This window comes from Xenopus laevis, chromosome 6L (assembly GCF_017654675.1).
Source record: "Xenopus laevis strain J_2021 chromosome 6L, Xenopus_laevis_v10.1, whole genome shotgun sequence".
In the NCBI taxonomy this organism is placed as follows: domain Eukaryota; kingdom Metazoa; phylum Chordata; class Amphibia; order Anura; family Pipidae; genus Xenopus; species Xenopus laevis.
In genome coordinates, this window is record NC_054381.1 from 107420750 (window position 1) to 107438964 (window position 18215).

Here is an 18215-nt window from a genome sequence, read left to right on the forward strand (position 1 = left end):
TCGACATTGAATATGACAAAATCTGTTTGCTCTTTTGAAAAATGGATTTCCGTGCAGAATTCTGCTGGAGCAGCACTATTAACTGATTCATTTTGAAAAAAAACATGTTTTCCCATGACAGTATACCGTTAAGCATCCTTCCCAATAGCATACTACTGGTCATTCAGGAACACTTTCATGCCATGCTTAATTGCAGTATTGTGTGTTTCAATCCACCAGATTGAAAGAGAGCATTTAATGCAGATTCTCACTGATATCATTGAGAAGGGCTGTGGTAATGTAAGCTCTCCGTTGAGAAAGAATCCCTGCAAAGCACCTTTCATGAAAGCACAATATAGATTATTCTGTAGTTATGCCCTTGTCGTCTAACATGTAATTACTGATTTGTGGCTATGACTTGGGTACATTCGTAACTCAGTGGCCCATTGTTTTAGTTAGGCTGCTCTGTGAAAATTTCTCTTCATGTGTTGCATGTTGATACACTTGCTAGTCATTGCAATAGTAGGTTCTTTAACATGTTAACAGTGAAGAAAAACTGTTTCAGTCAAGACTTAGGGGGTTATTTACTAAACTCTAAATGCAAAAATCACGGAAAATATGTGATTTTTTATTATAAAATCGGACTTTTAAAAAATCACTAATTTTTCAGAGTTTATTAAAAAGTCTGAATCTGAAAATCCGGCATCTCAGACCTGTCGAGGCTGCATATAAGTCAATGGGAGAAGTCCCAATGATATTTTGATGTGCGCTGGGATTCGTACAATATCCTAAAGTTTTCTGAGTTTTTGCTCAAAAATCCCAAAAAATCGTGAAAATCGAATGAAATTAGATTTTTTTTCCCGCAAAGCAAAATTTTCAGGAACATGTAATAATAAATAAGTGTAAAAAAAACCAGATCGGATTTATAGCAGAAAATATTGAGATAAATGTGGACTTAATAATATAAATAAGATAATAAGATAAATAACCCCCTAAATGTGGTAGTGCTCTAAATACATGGGAAAAATCTGTCAGATTTTTTTGTGGTACATACTAGCAGCCAGCGAATTGCTTTTCTACATTATTGTGAGTAGGAAAGGTAAAACACTTGGGGTGTCAATATGTTTCCCTTACTGACTATCATTGCTAACATTCTACCTTGGCACTGAACTTCTGTCATAACAGTTTATTATTGTACACGTAATATTTATAGAATCTATATATTTTCCGTATATTTAATAGGCTGCAGCTTTAGATTCCCAGTTTCCTTTTGTTCTACATTCTTTCTGGCCCTGGTTATTAATGGATGATGCTTTGATTCAAGGTGCTCTGCAATTACTTTGTGTCTACACAGCGTACTACCCTGCAGGTAATGGAAAAATGTCCTTATGCCATATGTCTTTATTTGGATGATAAACAGCATAACACAATCTTATACATCTTAAGACCTAGCTACATTCAAGTTCGAGTTAGTCTCATGAAATAATATCTGTAATTGATTTAAAGGATCATCCATTACAGCAGGTCTTCACCCAAAACTGTTTTCAGTGATTTTAAAGTTCTATACTCTTGCAATATTATAGCAGAAGTAAGTTCTCCTCTGGGTTTGTTAGTCAGCTGCTTTGTTTGACATTGTTTTAGTTTATAAACAGCAAGACAGATTGTATTTGCAATAGCATTTTCTTGTACAAATAACTTTAACATTTTCTAATGTGTATATATAATATAGGTATAGGATCTTACTTTTCTTCGCTTTTGGCTTCCAACATTTCATGGTTTTCTTGATATTTCTAACTTTAAACCCTCAGTATATAGTAAAACTTAATTTGCCTGTTTAGCTCAAGAAGTAATAAAACTATTACAACAATAGGCAAAAAGTATGTCCAGCACAAGCCCTATTCATTGCACTCACGTTGAACAAAGGTTATTGCTTCCCTTTTAACGGGCAAATAATTAACCAGTGTTTATGCCCTATGTACCAGTTGTCATGGCGTTCCTGTACCAACCAAGAGGTACAGCTCTGCCACTATAGGGATTGTTTTTGAGTTTACTATAATGGCTATAACAATTGATAAATACTTAAAGGAGAACTAAGCCCTAAAAACAAATATGGCTAAAAATGCCATATTTTTTATACTGAACTTCTTGCACCAGCCTAAAGTTTCAGCTTCTCTATAGCAGCAACAATCCAGGATCTCAAACTTATCACAGGGGGTCACCATCTTGGAAAGTGTCTGCAACAATCACAGGCTCATTGGGCTCTGAGTTGTTGAGAAGCTAAATTTAGGGGTTATCGCAAATTATGAAGCAGAAAATGAGGTTGGCCTGTAATATAAGCTGATGCTACAAGGCTGATTATTAAATTCTGATGCTAGTTGCACTGGTTTCTGTGCTGCCATGTAGTAATTATCTGTATTCATTTCTAATCAGCCTTGTATTGTGACATTTATATTGTATATATTTAGTATATTGTGCATGGATCCCTAAGCTCGGTAACTGGAATCAGCACAGAGCATGTGCAGTGAATCAGCAGACAAGAAGATGGGGAACTATCGGGGCAACTTTGGAGGCACAAATCTTCCCTGCTGAAGGGCTGGGATTGCCATGGGCTGTTACAGAAGCCCAAAACATAATGTACAACATGTCTACTACTTCTTCTTTGGTTAAGCTTTAGTTCTTCTTTAATAGTGGCCCTGCACACAAACAGCATGTCTTTGACCAGTAGGAGGCAAGCTATAAATTCAAGGAGTGATTTATACCACAGCAGAGATGTTCATGTATATAAATATTATATTTCTCAGGTCTGGTACAATAGCTATATTGTTGAATTACACTGATCTCAGTCTAAGGGGAAGATTTATCAAGGGTCGAAGTGAATTCGAAGGAATTTTCGAAGTAAAAAAATTCGAAATTCAAAGTAATTTTTTGGATACTTCAACCATCGAATAGGATACTACGACTTCGAATTTCCTTCAAATTCGATTCGAAGTAAAATAGTTTGAATATTCGACCATTCGATAATCGAATACTGTCTCTTTAAAAAAACTTTGACTTCAATACTTCACCAAATTAAACCTGCCGAAGTGCTACTGTATGTTAGCCTATGGGAACTTTCTAGACCATTTTTCTAAGTCTTCACACATCGAAGTAAAATCATTCGATCGTACGCTAAAATCGATTTAATGGTTCGATCGAACGATTTTACTTCGATTGTTCGATGGCCAAATTCAGGTGAAAAATACTTCGACTTCGATATTCAAAGTCAAAGTATTTCAATTTGAGGGTCGAATTTCGAAGTATTTATCACTTCAAATTCGACCCTTGATAAATCTGCCCCTAAATGTTGATGTGATTTTTTTGTGCTTGAGTTTTAATCTATCATGGTTTATTTGTTTAATCTTCTACATTTTATTTTTCTAACTGGATTTTTTTTTCTGAACAGCATGTACTTCATTATGTTGGACAAACACTGGAATGACAGCACGACAACCCTCCCCAAAAATCGCAGCTAGTAATTCCCTTATGAACAACATATTGAAGATAGCCTCTGATTCTCCTTCTAATAACAGCACTGTTCAACAGATGGCTTTTGCTCTTCTTTCAAATCTTGTCGTAATTCAGGACTCCAATAATGTATTATTCCAAAGGTATGCTTATACCACAAATACACATTTCTTTTATATAGCCATTTTCAGTAAAAACAAGACTGTAGTGGAACAAATAGAAGACAGAAAACATTTTACTGTATTCAAAGCTGCTATTTCTGTTTGGATTTGTTAGTTTTTTGTTTTGTTTTTTGGCAGAGTAACTTTCTATAAAACCTTCTTTCCCTTTCACTGCCAAAAGCTGGAACAACAACCTTTGTGGGACATTCACTTAGATTCGTAGTTGCGCCAGGCGTAACTTCGCCGCACTTCGCCAGGTGTAGTTTCGCCAGCGCTCTGCAAATTCACTAAAATCCAAAGTTGCACTCAGGGGTAGCGTAAGGTTGCGAAGTTGCGCTAGCGTTTATTCGCGAAGCAAAGTTACGCTAGCGATGGTTATTTGCATATGGCGCCAAATTCAAGTTACAATGGAGGAATATGTAGCAGCACTACAAATGGCTGGGAAACCTTCAAAACATCAAATAAAATTTTTATTTTGCTTTACACATGTGCCCACTGTATAGTTAAGTTGCCATGAGTTAGGAAATGTAGGGGGGAAGAAGGGGAGCCCCAAAAATTTTTTCGATCTTTTTCAGCCTATCACCCATAATATAGAAAAAACTCCAGCGTCTTTTGGGACTTAGAAAAAATTTTAACTTTTTTTGAAGCAATCCCTATCTACTCTATTGCGCTTCGCCTGGTCTGAGGTGGCAAAGGAAGTCTAGCGTAAAAGGTAGCGTTCAGTACACTGCGCGCGTTAGTGAATTTGCGTAGTTACGTCCGTTGCACAAATTCGCCAGGCGTAAGGGTGCGAAGTTACACTAGCGAAGTTACGCCAGCGTCCGCTAGTGAATCTGCGAAGTAACGAAAATGCCCAATGCTAGCGAATTGACGCTAGCGTTAGGCGCTTCAGCGCATAGTGAATTTGCCCCTGTGTATCTTGGCTAATAATTGGCTGAGATTTCTTTGGAGCTTATCAATGGGGAGTGATGGTTAACAGATAATCCTAAAACTGAAAGCAAGCTTAGATCTTTTTGTTGAGATGACAAAATACAAGCATAAGCTGAATCCCCCTATAGCCTTGCTTATTTTACATAATGTCTGTTTCAAAAGAACAAATAAAGCCAAGATCCTGTCAAACAGTAATTATTTTATCTTTTGCACATGCTGGGTGAAAAATATAACAATAAAAAAATTAATTACATAATGCATCCCTACTACAGTTTAATGTGTCAAAAGTTTTATGTATTTACAGTACATTAGATCCCCATGTATGCACCGTGCACATATGTAGTGACATAACACCGATTTTTCTTCTCTGGTAGAAGAGAGCAACTTGGTTTTGCTACTTGATGTGATATGTTGACTTTTATGTTACTTTAAAATTACAGAAAGCGAGACAATTTGTTATTGATGAATGATCGACTTCATCTTCTTAATGAATTATTAGACTTATTTCTCCATTGGTCCTAAAAAGACTTGTGCCTTTAGCATCTGTTCCGTAAATTCAAAAACTTTTCTTTTAAAACACACGTTGAAATATGACCTACAAATTGATTTTAGCAGCTAATATTTTGTCTTGTTTAAACTTGATCTTCCATGTATTTAGACAGAAAAATGTGGTGGTAGATCCAGAAAGCTTTTGCCATGTTATTTAGCAATTTCATACTTTTATTATTATTATTATTATTATTATTATTATTATACATCTTGCATTATCTATACATCTTGGGGGTTATTTATCTAAGGTTACGTTTTTGAGGTTTTTTTTCTACCTTGAATAAACTCACAACTCGAATGTTTGCTTATTTATGAAAAAAACTGAATGTAAAAATGTTTCCCCTCAATTGAATGCAATTGGGGGAAAAACTTGAACATCTCGAATTTATCACGTTATAGACTAAAAAACCTTAAATACCTCAAATTGATAGAGTTTTTTCGAGCACAAACCACCGTTAAAAAAAAACAACAAAAAACCTAATTCATGAAGACAAAAAACATCTTCAATGACTTTTATGCAGCTTCGGCCATAATAAATCTTGAAAATTTTGAGGTTTTTTTTATTCAGAAAGATTCAAGTTTTTAGTGAAACTACCCTCAAAACTAAAGATTTCCAGGAAAACAGAACTCGACCTTTAATAAATAACCCCCCTAATGTAAAGCCACCATTTTGTTGCTTTATTACAGAGCATTTATGCAAAAGTAACTCCTAGTCTGTCTTCTTCTTCTGTTGCTATTGGTCATTGCAGTAGCAGGGGCAAAGTTTGTTGTAACCATTCACAACAACTCACAATGGTTCAGCCTCTATTCCTTGCATGGAATTGAAAAGAATATTACAATTTACCATCTCCACTCTCACCACGTAATAAATATCAATAGCTGGGTGTGAAGTCAGTGTTTATATCCACAATCCATACAAAACAGGTACTGTATGTGCTCCAAAGACAGAGGCTCAGGAAGGCCTTTAAGATTTAAATCATGAATGTAAAAGCAATTGCAACAAGTGGAGGCCCTGAGATAGTGATGCAGGGTAGATTATTTTGAACAAGTGAGGGGCTTTGAACAAGTGAAGGGCTTGTCAGAATCTGTCCTTATAAAATGTCCTTAGCTGTCCTTGTATGCATTGCAAGCTTGTCATTTATATTCAAGTCTCCGGAATGCAAAGGCAATCCAACCCTTTCTATTTCTATTACAAATTGACTTAGAGCTATACTTTGAATCATTGTCTTGCTGAAAATGTTTGAAGTGGGTGAGGCCTGCATATTGACTATTACATTTTTCCTACATGCAAAGGGGCACAATTACTAAAGGGCGAAGTGACTAACGCTTGCAATGATACAACAGCGTGATGTCATTTTGTTACTTCGCCAATTTACTAATGGGTGCAGGCGTCACTTTGCTAGCGAAGGAGATAGACACTAGCGTTACTTCACACACTAACACCAGGCGAATTTTCGCTCGGCGAATGGACGTAACTCCAGCTCAGACCAGGCAAAGTGCAATGGAGTGCATAGGACTTCCTCAATTTTTAGTGGAAAATGTTTCTAAGTCCCAAAAAACACTTGCGTCATTACTTTTTTTCAGAGTGATAGCCTGCAAAAGACCTTAAAAATGTTTTTTGGGTAACCGGAACACATTATAACATTATAACAACTATATGTTCTTTATTACAGTTCCCTGGACTTGTGTAATGTATTTGCTGCAACAATGTAACTTTATCATTAGCAAATTAGACAATGATAGCGCATCTTCTCTTTGATTGGCGACGTAACGCTAGCGAAAATTCGCCAGCATTCGGCTCGCTGGACTCAACTTCACATTTTCCCCAAAGTGTTGTTTAAGCATTCGCATAAGTTGGCCTTGAGTGTAGCCTTGTTTGGAGGGGTCTGCAATTTGTTTTTTCACAGACTTAAGTATTTAAATTTCTGTTCTTGCCTTGCCCCAAGACTTTAATATAACTTTAATATAACTTTAATTTCTAAACAATATTAACAATTATTATGGATTTAATGGTTAAAATGCATAGCTGGATATAGTTACATAGTTAAATTGGGTTGAAAAAAGACAAAGTCCATCAAGTTCAACCCCTCCAAATGAAAACCCAGCATCCATACATACACCCCTCTCTACTTTTAATTAAATTCTATATACCCATACCTATACTAACTATAGAGCTTAGTATCACAATAGCCTTTGATATTATGTCTGTCCAAAAAATCAATATATTGGCATATTTCACCTGCTTGCTAAGGTTGACTTCATTCATTTCAAATTCTCTGTCAACTCCTTAGAGGAGCCATAGTTCTGATAAGTCACGGTCTCATCTGAGAAGTTAACAACTCTAAAGGAGACCTAATATTTAACTAGATAAGTAGGGCAGATATGCTGCACATATGGTTTGGGCGTCTATACCAGTCCAAGGCAACCACAGCCCTTTAGCAGTAAATATCTCTGCCTCCAAACAGGCCCTGTAGCTCCCCATCTTCTTTTCTGCTGATTCACTGCACATGCTCTGTGTTGCTGTCACTTACTGAGCTTAGGAACTGACATACAATATACTGAGTTTTTTTGACACCGGCGACAATTTAGATTAATGGATGCCCATTGACTTCAGTGGGCGCCGGCATCAACTTCGCCTGCCAGCGACAATTTTGAGTTTCGTATTTCAAAAGTTTTTGCATGTTTCGCGAATTTTCGGGGTGAAGCGAAACAGGACAAATTTGCCCATCACTACAAAACACTGATCACAGCTCCACTTTTCTCTATAAATGCTTAACAGTCCATTTACTGCAAAATGCTTTCTTGAAATGTATCACACTAGTTGCACTAACAACCCAAAAGGTTTTAAAAACACATCTAGCATTCTGTTCAGCTTTCTCCTATAGACTGACTCATTTCTCTGTTGTTGGGACTTCTCTGTACTGTATAGATTTTTTGATTAACTTGGTTCAGATAACATAAACAAAGGACCAGCACTGACCAATTTATATGCAAAGCACTTTCTTTGAAGGGATGTCGCATTTTGCATGGAGATTGTGGCAGAATAACTTGTTTGTATTTACAAATGCAAGCAATAAGAATAAATGTTTAGCATCTTGCAATATCCTTTATTCATATTTTTTATTTAAGACAGTGGTCCTAAAAGCACTCCCAATAGCATATAGTTACCTGGATATACAACACATTTTTGTTCAACTGTTTATTTTTTATAATATCATGTTGTTATATTTAAATTTCTTGGAGGTAACCGTTTATGTTTCTTTAATATGTAGAATATTAATAAGCACTGTTTTCTAATGAGATAAAGCCATGGCTGTGCTTTCTGACTGTCTGGAAAGTGACTCCTTGACCAGCAAATAGGATGTTCTGCATTAAGGGCACTACTCCACAGTGATCAAAAGGTAAGTTAAAACACATTCAAGGAAAGGCATTTCCTTTTATATTTTTTATTTGTGGGGTTCTAGCCTGGTAGAACCCACACTAATGAAAAGAAATTCCTTATACAGGTATAGGATCTGTTATCCAGAAGGCTGTGAATTACAGTAAGGTTATCAACTATAGACTCCATTTTAATCAAATAATTCAAATTCGTAAAACATATTCCCTTTTTCTCTGTAATAACAATACAGTACCTTGGACTTGATCCAAACTAAGGTATAATTAATCCATATTAGCGGAAAACCAATCTTACTGGGGTTATTTAATGTTTAAAATCATTTTAGCAGATTTAAGGAATGGTAATCCAAATTACACAAAGTTATTAAAAAAAAAAACAGGTTCCCAGCATTCTGGATAACAGGTTCTATAAATGTACAAATACTTCTAAAACACTTACACCTAAACATTGGATATAGCGTGGAGATTTTCAGAGCAATTTACGTATATCTATGGATTGAAAAGGAATCATTAAAGTTTTATAATAAAAATGTAAGGCTAGCCTGGTAAGAAAGAACAAACCATTATAATGAATATCTTGAGTGGATATGATTTTTTTAGTGGGGCTTGGTCTTTTTTTGCTTAATGTATTCATATATCAAACACAAAGAAGTCCAGTATATTACCTAATATATTGTATTACATCAAATTCTACTTCTTTATAACATTCTGTTTTTTTTTTATTTTTAATTCAGTGGGCTACGGCACACTAGGCATTTGATCACTGAATCTGTGGGCATTTATAGAGTGAATGGTGTACCCAATATTGTAAAATACAAGCATACAAGGAGTTCAATGACAATATAACAGCACAAGGCCAAGGCAGGCACTCAAATAAGGCAATCTTCCACCAGGTTGTTACAGCAAAGTAAAAGATTTATTGTGTCCACAGCCTTACGCGTTTTGTGTCTTCAAACACTTAGTCATAGGCTAAATGTACAGAGCTATACACAGATATTTAAACATATGTGCACCAATCATATCGTCACAACAATTACTAGGTGAACCAATCACCGAACTCTTCACATAAAATAACTCCCATTGTGCAACTTGAACGGGTGCTAACAATAAAGCTACACCCAGTTCTCATTAGGTGCCATATTAGTACACCCTTAGTAAATTTGAGGTCAGTGGGAGCCATATTGATACACCCTTTTAACATGTTGGATGTTTGAAGTAATTTATATTTCTCCATCCTACAACATCCGATCTTCTGTGACACACATGAATTATTGGTTAAAATAATTAATTTCTAATTCTCTAATTTTTGTTCACTTTTGTATCTTGGGTGTATCAATATGGCTCCTACTGACCTCAAATTTACTTGGGATGTACAATACTTTTCGGTTGGGCATTTAGGAAGTGCACCCTGGCCACTTACTAAACTTGGTGAGTAATAACTGATTGGAGACCCCATTTCAAGTTTCATGACTTCTAATATCCTCATAATTTACAATAGGGATTATGTTATTTATTATAATACACAAGTTTCCATGAGGCATATTACAGAAATTAAGTCACTAAGCACTGATTATTACTGATGACATTACTAAGCACAGTTTATAAGGATATAATGCACAAAAGACATGAATATCTTGTAAATGATATCCTTATAAACGGTGAGTTCTGATGCCATCAGTTATAAACAGTGAGTTCTGATGTCATTTCTGTCACATGACTAACTGAAACTTGTGTATTATACTAAATAAAGAACCCCCAGTTGCAAAATATGAGGATATCAGAAGTTACCTCGGAGTTCCATGACCTGTATAAAAACACTCGGCCTTCGTCTTTTTAATCTATATATATATATTTCATAAAATAATAAAAAAACACTGACATTATTATTATTTCCTCTGTTTATTTTTATAGATATACTAGTGACTTTTATTTTGGAATGAAATTGCTTTTTTTATGATTTAATTACATTTGTTTATTGGTGGGGTGGATCATAAGAGTTAAAGTGGTCACTAACCTGACCAGGGGATAAATCATTGACTCCCTCCCCTCTTGCCATGTCTCAGGGAAGTCGAGGAAAACTTAATTCTGTGCCCATGTCACAGATATTTTGGTGTAAAAACAAGCCTTATTATTTATAATGTACTTTACACACCTAAAATTGTAATGACTGTAATACATTGGGAGGGATCAGAAACACCCAAATATCCCTGTAATAGAAATTCTCCCCATCACCGCTTACTAAAAAATCAACACAATTTCGTACCATACTGACATAGTCCAAGATGGCACCAAGGGAAACTCGGAGCATCTGGTACAATTCAGTGGCCACGAGCAGGTGCTCAATGCAGATAGTCTTGGCTACCAACATAGGTCATTTGCAGTTTTTCATTTCTGTTTGCGCTGTTGTTTTATTGTGAGGTTGCAGTCATGACAAAGGTCAGTGGTTTCAAGAATCAGGATCAGTTCAGCCTGACTTAATGCTAGTGGCATAGTGTAAATATGCCACCAGATAATTCCAGCTCTTGAATAATGGGGTGGTTCACCTTTAAAGTAACTTTTATTATGGTATAGAACGGCCAATTCTAAGCAACTTTTCAATTGGTTTTCATTATTTACTTTTAATAGTTTTAATTATTTGCCTTTTTCTTCTGACGCTTTGCAGTTTTCAAATGGGTGTCGCTGACTCCCTTCTAAAAAACAAATGCTCTGTAAGGCTACAAATGTATTTGTATTACTTTTTATTACTGATCCTTCTATTCAGGCCCTCTGCTATTCATATTCCAGTCTCTTATTCAACTCAATGCATGGTTGCTAGGGTAATTTGGACTCTAGTTACCAGATTGGTTAAGATGCAAATTTCAAGAGCTGCTGAATAAAAAGCTAAATAAGAATAATTTTTTAAGCTCAAAAACCTTCAATAATAAAAAATGAAAACTAATTGCAAATTGTCTCAGAATATCACTCTCTACATCATTCTTAAAGTTATCTCAAAGGTGAACAACCCATTTAAAGATGTGTACACACTCACAGCATTAAAAAAGGGCTATACAGGTATTGGACTTGTCATCTAGAAAGCACAGAATTAGGGGATGCCCATCTCCCATAAACTCGGGTTTTATCCAAATAATAACAGGTCCCATACCTGTATCTAGTGATGGGCGAATTTTCACTGTTTCGATTCGCCAAAGAATTTGTGAATTTCCGGCAAAATTTGCGAAACGGCGCCTATTTTTTTTTACTTTTTTTTTTTTTTGACGCTGAAGAATGTGGGACAGTATACACCTCTCCAATGTTTGAAAGAATATGGCTTTTGCTGAACATGCTTTATGCCTTTTTTCTAATTAGGAAATATTTATGGTTTGTGTTATTTCTTGCTCTAAATGGCAAAATTTGAAAATGAAACCAAATAAAGCCACATTCAACTTCTTGGATCTAATGATCAACTTCAAACAAACTAGCAGCCCACTGAGATGCCTCTGTGTAATGAGCTGCTCTTTATCTAAAAATATAACAGGCTGGGTAGATGAGGGAAGGAATTATTACAAAGGCTTCTTAGTGGGATGATGTATTGTTTGACTTTAATCATTGGAAGATTTATGATTGTTTTTATTTTTAAAATCTTGCCCTGTTTATAAATAAGTGTGTGTGGGGGGTTTCCGGATAACAGATCTTTAATTAAAATGTACTCACAAATCGAATGGGAGGTTATTTATGAAAAAACTTGAATGTCTACTATTCGATCTAATAGTGTCAACCCAAAAATTCAAAATTCATTTGAATCAAGCCTAGAATGTCAGGAAGGCAATTAACATATTCAAATGCTTCAACTGACCTTTGCCATTGACTGAACTGTAAATGAACCAGTTTAAGGTGGTGAATATTCAAATTAGAACTGTTTCAATGATCGAGGTGTGATAAATCTCACATTCCTATTCAGATTCAAATTAGTGCTTTTAAATTCGAATTTGTGAGTTATGACAAATTTACCATTCGAACCTTAAAGGAACAGTGTAAAATTAAAAAGTGGGCAAATAGATAGGCTGTGCAAAATAAAAATGTTTACAATATAGATAGTTAGCCAAAAATGTATTGTATTAAGGCTGAAGTGAGTTGATATCTTACATAATAGCCACAACACAACTTCCTGCTTTTCAGCTCTCTAACTCTGAGTTAGTCAGCGACTTGAAGGGGGAACACATGGGACATAACTGTTCAGTGAGTTTGCAATTGATCCTTAGCATGCAGGTCAGATTCAAAAGCAAACAAGTATGACCCATTTGGCCCCCCTTACAGTCACTGATTGGTTACTGCCTGGTATTACTGCCTGGTAACCAATCAGTGGAAACCAAGAGAGCTGCAAAGCAGGAAGTAGGGTTCTGGCTATTATGTTAGACACTCCTGTTTTTATAGATTACATTTTTGGCTAACTAACTATATTAATAATATTTTTTATTTTGCATAGCCTATCTATTTACCCAGTTTTTATTTTTATACTGAATAATTCCTTTAATAAATCTGCCTCTAAATAAACCAAATAGGCTGGGTTTGCTTCCAATAAGGATTAATTATATCTTAGTACAAGATAGTTTTTTATTATCGCAGAGAAAAGGGGAATACGTTTTGAAGATTTGGATTATTTGGATACCATGTAGTCTATGGGAGATGGCATTCCTGTAATTCTGAGCTTTCTGGACCCTAATCCTGTACTATGTTCTTTGTTACTGTGTGGTAAAGTTTGTAAAATAAAACCGTGCCTTAACATCTGTAAATATGGATATGTACACACTTATTCCTGCAGTAGTTGCACACTATTTTCCACTTACAAAATAAACTAAATTTGTGGTTTGGCCAGGGGTGCCCAAACCTTTGTATATTTGCATAAAATTGCTGAAGTTATAGGACCTGTTATCAAGAATGCTCAGACCTGGGGTTTTCTGGATAAGGGTTTTTTCCGTTTGGACCTCCATATCTTAAGGGCCGATTCCGCCACGATCCGACGCGCTGCACAAAATTACAGGCGTCCCGTCGGATGCGACGGAAATAAGGTAAATAATTCAATTGTCGCATTGTGTCGATGCATTGATGCGACGCGACTGTCAGATGCTGCACGCTGCGTCTGCATCCAACAGTCATGTCGCATCAACAATGCGACACGATCCGACAATGCCATTACTTACCTTGTTTCCGTCGCATCCAACATGACGCCTGCGATTTTGAGCAGCGCGGCGGAATCGGCCGTGTAGTCCTGCCCTAAGTCTACTAAAAAAAAAATTAAATCTTATAAGATTGTTTTGTCTCCGGTAAGGATTACTTATATCTTAGTTGGAATCAATTACAAGGTAGTGTTTTATTACTAAAGAGGGTGATGAAATCAATTTTAAAAAATGGAATTATTGAATGTGTGAGGTGACCTTTATGTAATTCCATGATTTCTGGATAATGGGTTTCTAGATAACAGATCCCATACCTGTAGCAACAAGTAAAACCTCATTTCTAAAGCCTGGAATAAGGTGCTAAAACAAATACACCAATCCCTATTCGTTACACCTTGTCTTATAGTTTATGAGGCCTGAATTGTTTCTGTGTTTGCTTAGTACCCACTTTATGTCAGGTCTGTTTTTTCATTATTCTCTAATGGTGAAAAAGGATGTGTCTATAAATAGGATAGCGAAGTAAAACCCACTTAGGAAACTATAAAGCTGTATTGCCTACTAGTGAAAGAGATACATACTAAATAGCTTCCTGTGTTCTGTACATACAGAACGGCTTGAGAAGATGAGGATTAGTATGTGTCTGGTGTTTCTGCAACTAAGCAAAAGTAAGTTTTTTTTTTGTTTTTTTTTACCTGCCTTTTTTAGTAATAACCAGTTACATTAGCTTCATTTATTTGGGGGTTCAAAATTATTTCAAACATGAAAAATACATTGAGCTTTAAGACCACTGTCTTATGATTATATGATTCATAGTGCCAAGTCAGTAAATATGGGAATGTTTTTGTTTTGTTTAAATATTTCCCTTTATTATTATTATTATTATTATTAACAGAAACATTAACACAGGACTTTACAGAGATTATTCCTGGTTCTTGTACATGAAGCACTGTACATTTTTTTCACAGTATATGAAGGGGCATAGTTATAAAGGTGTGTAAAATAGTGATAGAATACACCACATATTATCACTGTGACACCATTCTACACAAGCATGTGTATATTGAAAGTACACAGAATGGTATAATCAGTGGGGGATGCCAAGTTGTTAGGCACTCTAGCCTGGAGCTCCTCTTTTCTTCCAAAACTGAACTGGCCTTGGGTAAATTGGTTAGCACTGCTTTCTTAAAGGTCGCCATACATGGAGACATCCGCTCGTTTGGCGATGTCGCGAAACGTGCGGATCTCTCCCTGATATGCCCACCTCAAGGTGGGCAATATCGGGCTGATCCGATCGTGGGCCCAATTGGCCCAATACACGGGCCAATAAGCTGCCGACAGCTCTGTCAGCAGCTTTTATCGGCCCGTGTATGGCCACCTTAAGAGTGCTGAGGTCCTAGGATTAATTCCCCAGTCAAAGAACTTCTGCAAGGAGTTTGAATGTTAACTCCATGCTTGTATGGGTTTCCCCCAGGTTTTTCTCCTGCGCTCCAAATTCATGTAGGAAAGTTAACTGAGATATAATTCTAATGATAATTTGATCATAGTGTGTGTATGATAGGGTCCTTAGATTGAAAGCTCAACTGGACAAGAACTGAAGTGAATGATGTCTAACCCCACTGTATTGCACTTCTTTATTTTTATGACCCAAGGTCTCAGGCTGTTCAAAATAATGGTGAAAAATTCTAAATTCAATCAAAATAAAAACCAAATTACATCGCTATTAGCTTTGTAATGAATTCTATCTGTTGATGTCAGAAGAAGTGAGAGATTCCCATACAACCAATAGTAAGGAGAACAAAATGCAAAAAAAAGTAGCAAAATAGAGAAAATTCAGCAGATGCATTTGTGGCCAATGGGTTTTGTCTCACCATATTATTTTCCTTCAAATGCATTTTTCGATGGGCACTCTGTGAAAAAAAAAAGTGAATAATTGTAATAATGCTGTTAGCATTCTTTCTGGCACAAACACTTGATTTTTTTATATTCTACCAATGGTGTTTTTTTCCTGCATGAAAAAAAAACCACGGGGGAGGTGTTCAGCGAACCAAAATGCATGGTAGAATCCTAGTGCAGATTTCGGAAAATTTTTCGCCACTTCCGCAAAATTCAACCGGAATCTGTATAAGGCGGAAAAATGGTCTCATTCCTAGGTATAAATACTTTTATGTTAACCATTTTTTGATGTAAAATATTTTAAACACATATAACTATGGGCCTAAACATTGCAGCAGATTATCTTTGCAACTGTATATATTTATTTTGCCACATATTAAGAGACACAGGGAAAGGAGGGCTGTGCTCCATGAAACCTACAAGGTAAGACTTTTGAACATTGTGTTTGTTTTACATTTTAGTCATTGCCTATGGCAGAATAGTGGATACCACTGTGGTTTTGAGTAAGAATTTGGATTTGGAATGCATATACCATGATGAAGGAACTATAATACAGTTTGACTGGTATAAAGTTGTTGAATTTTCTGAAGAGCGGTTGTGTTCCATTCATGGAATTCTTGGCAAAGACATTACAGAGAAATACAAGGACAGAGTGATGTTTAATGACCGGTCACCAAATGACGCATCTCTGAGACTGACTGCTACGTCACACGATGATATTGGTATTTATTACTGCTCTATCACCACTTCCCTGAAAGGAAAAATTAAAAAAATAATTGAGGTTCGAGCAGGTATGGGATACATTATACTAACTATAGGTTTTATGTACAGCATTTTTAAATCTTTCTGTTTCATTTATTTTAATAATTGAGTGCAAAAGAGACTGCATTCCACAACATTGTATACTGACACACAATCATGAATATTAAATTAAACCTCAGGGTGGGGTTTACTCTGGGAAATGTCTCTTAAAGGGGATGTGATTGCCCTGTATAAGTAAATAGGGGGGGTTGCAGTTAGGCACCCCCATGGATTCAAATCACTAAGACAAAGTACTATTGTAATGAACGCCACCAGGTTGGGCTCATTTATAAACACTGGGCAAATTTGCACCTGGCCAGTAACCCATAGAAACCAATCAGTGATTAACTTTTTCAGCCTGCTGCAAGTTAAACACTAAAATCATGCGATTGGTTGTCATGGTGTCCATTCGCAGTACAGTAAAATTTAAACATTGAGCGTAAAATCTAAAAAAGTATTACTTTATTGAGAAATCAGTGGCCATAGAGCACTAAGAGATGCACATGTGCAGCCACCTAGTTCTGACTTGAGATGGCAATCCCAAACTCTCCGGCTACAGAACAACATCAGGGCAGTGGGGTTAAACTATTTCAATAGCAATCCTGCCAATAAGAGAGAGCACAAAATGTGTAATGGGCTTTGTTAATGCTACTCCAGACAGATCCACCAAAAGAAAGAAAGAAAAAAAAATGTTATGGCTGAAGATAATTAGGATATCTGGGCACAAAGAATGCATTGCATATATTGCACCGTTTTGTTAACTGGTGTAGCACACCCATGGGCTTTAGTGCCAGTCCCCAGTGTAGTCAAGTCCCACTGTGGTCCCCTGCTTCAGGAGTCTTCAGGAATCGAATTAGCACATATTAATCTCAGGCATGTTACTTCTTGTGACTTCAGAACTCCACTCATAAAAGAGTAGCAAATGAATCAGCATAAGTATTTCTTTCACAACAGCATATCAATTCACAATTGTACATACACTCATGGTCTGTATTCTCTGGAGGTGGTGGTGCCATTCCCCAGTTTAGTCTGTTCCCAACATGGTCCCCTGCTTCAGGAATCTCACTCACTGTGTCCCTGAATCTCAACCATTTGGGTTCCTATACTAGTGGACTGGACACTGCAGGGTACTAACCCCGCTATACTCCTTGAGCTGATTGGCTAGATGAATCCTGCCTGTGCTCTCCCTTTTATTTACTTACTTACAATGCCACCTACTGGGCAAACAGAGAATTTCTAATACATCACTTTTACCCTGGAAAGGGAGATAATCACCTAGGGTTTACTGAGCAACACCTTTGCTGTCTAGAGAGAACTGCCTGAGCAAAATACCATTAACTTTCAGATTCTCTACACTGGTAAAGTCATATTCATCACAAACTGAATAATTACTGTATGGTCTATTTTCATTTGTTTGGGGTTTTCATCAGCCAAATCAGTCAATAGTTAATTGGGCCAAGGAAATAATAGGTTACACTATGATTGCATTGATCTCTCTGTCATTTCTTTTATTATTTAAAGGGCATGTAAAGGCAAAAAAACAAAATCCCATTTTTACTTTCTTTAATGAAAAAGAAACCTATCTCCAATATACTTTAATTAAAAAATGAAACCTGACTGTATGCAGTGAAATTCCCCCTTCATTTACTGCTGTGGATAGGAAATGTTAGACGGTCCCTAACTGCTGAGCAGGGAAACAATCATATTTATGAACAGCAGGGGGAGCCCCGGCCTTACTTCCCAGCCATGCAGAACTCAAGCAGCTTTGTTTATGACGATCCCTAAGCAGCCCAGACCACACTGAGCATGTGCACAGTCTGAGTCTTGCAAAGATGTTTAACAAAGTTAC

General features: G+C 36.4%; 1 pseudogene; it reads left to right on the forward strand.

Moving 5' to 3' along the window:
• Nucleotides 1–17500, forward strand: part of LOC108718542 — a 125912-nt pseudogene extending 108412 nt beyond the window's left edge.
• The last annotated feature ends 715 nt before the right edge of the window (nt 17501–18215 follow it).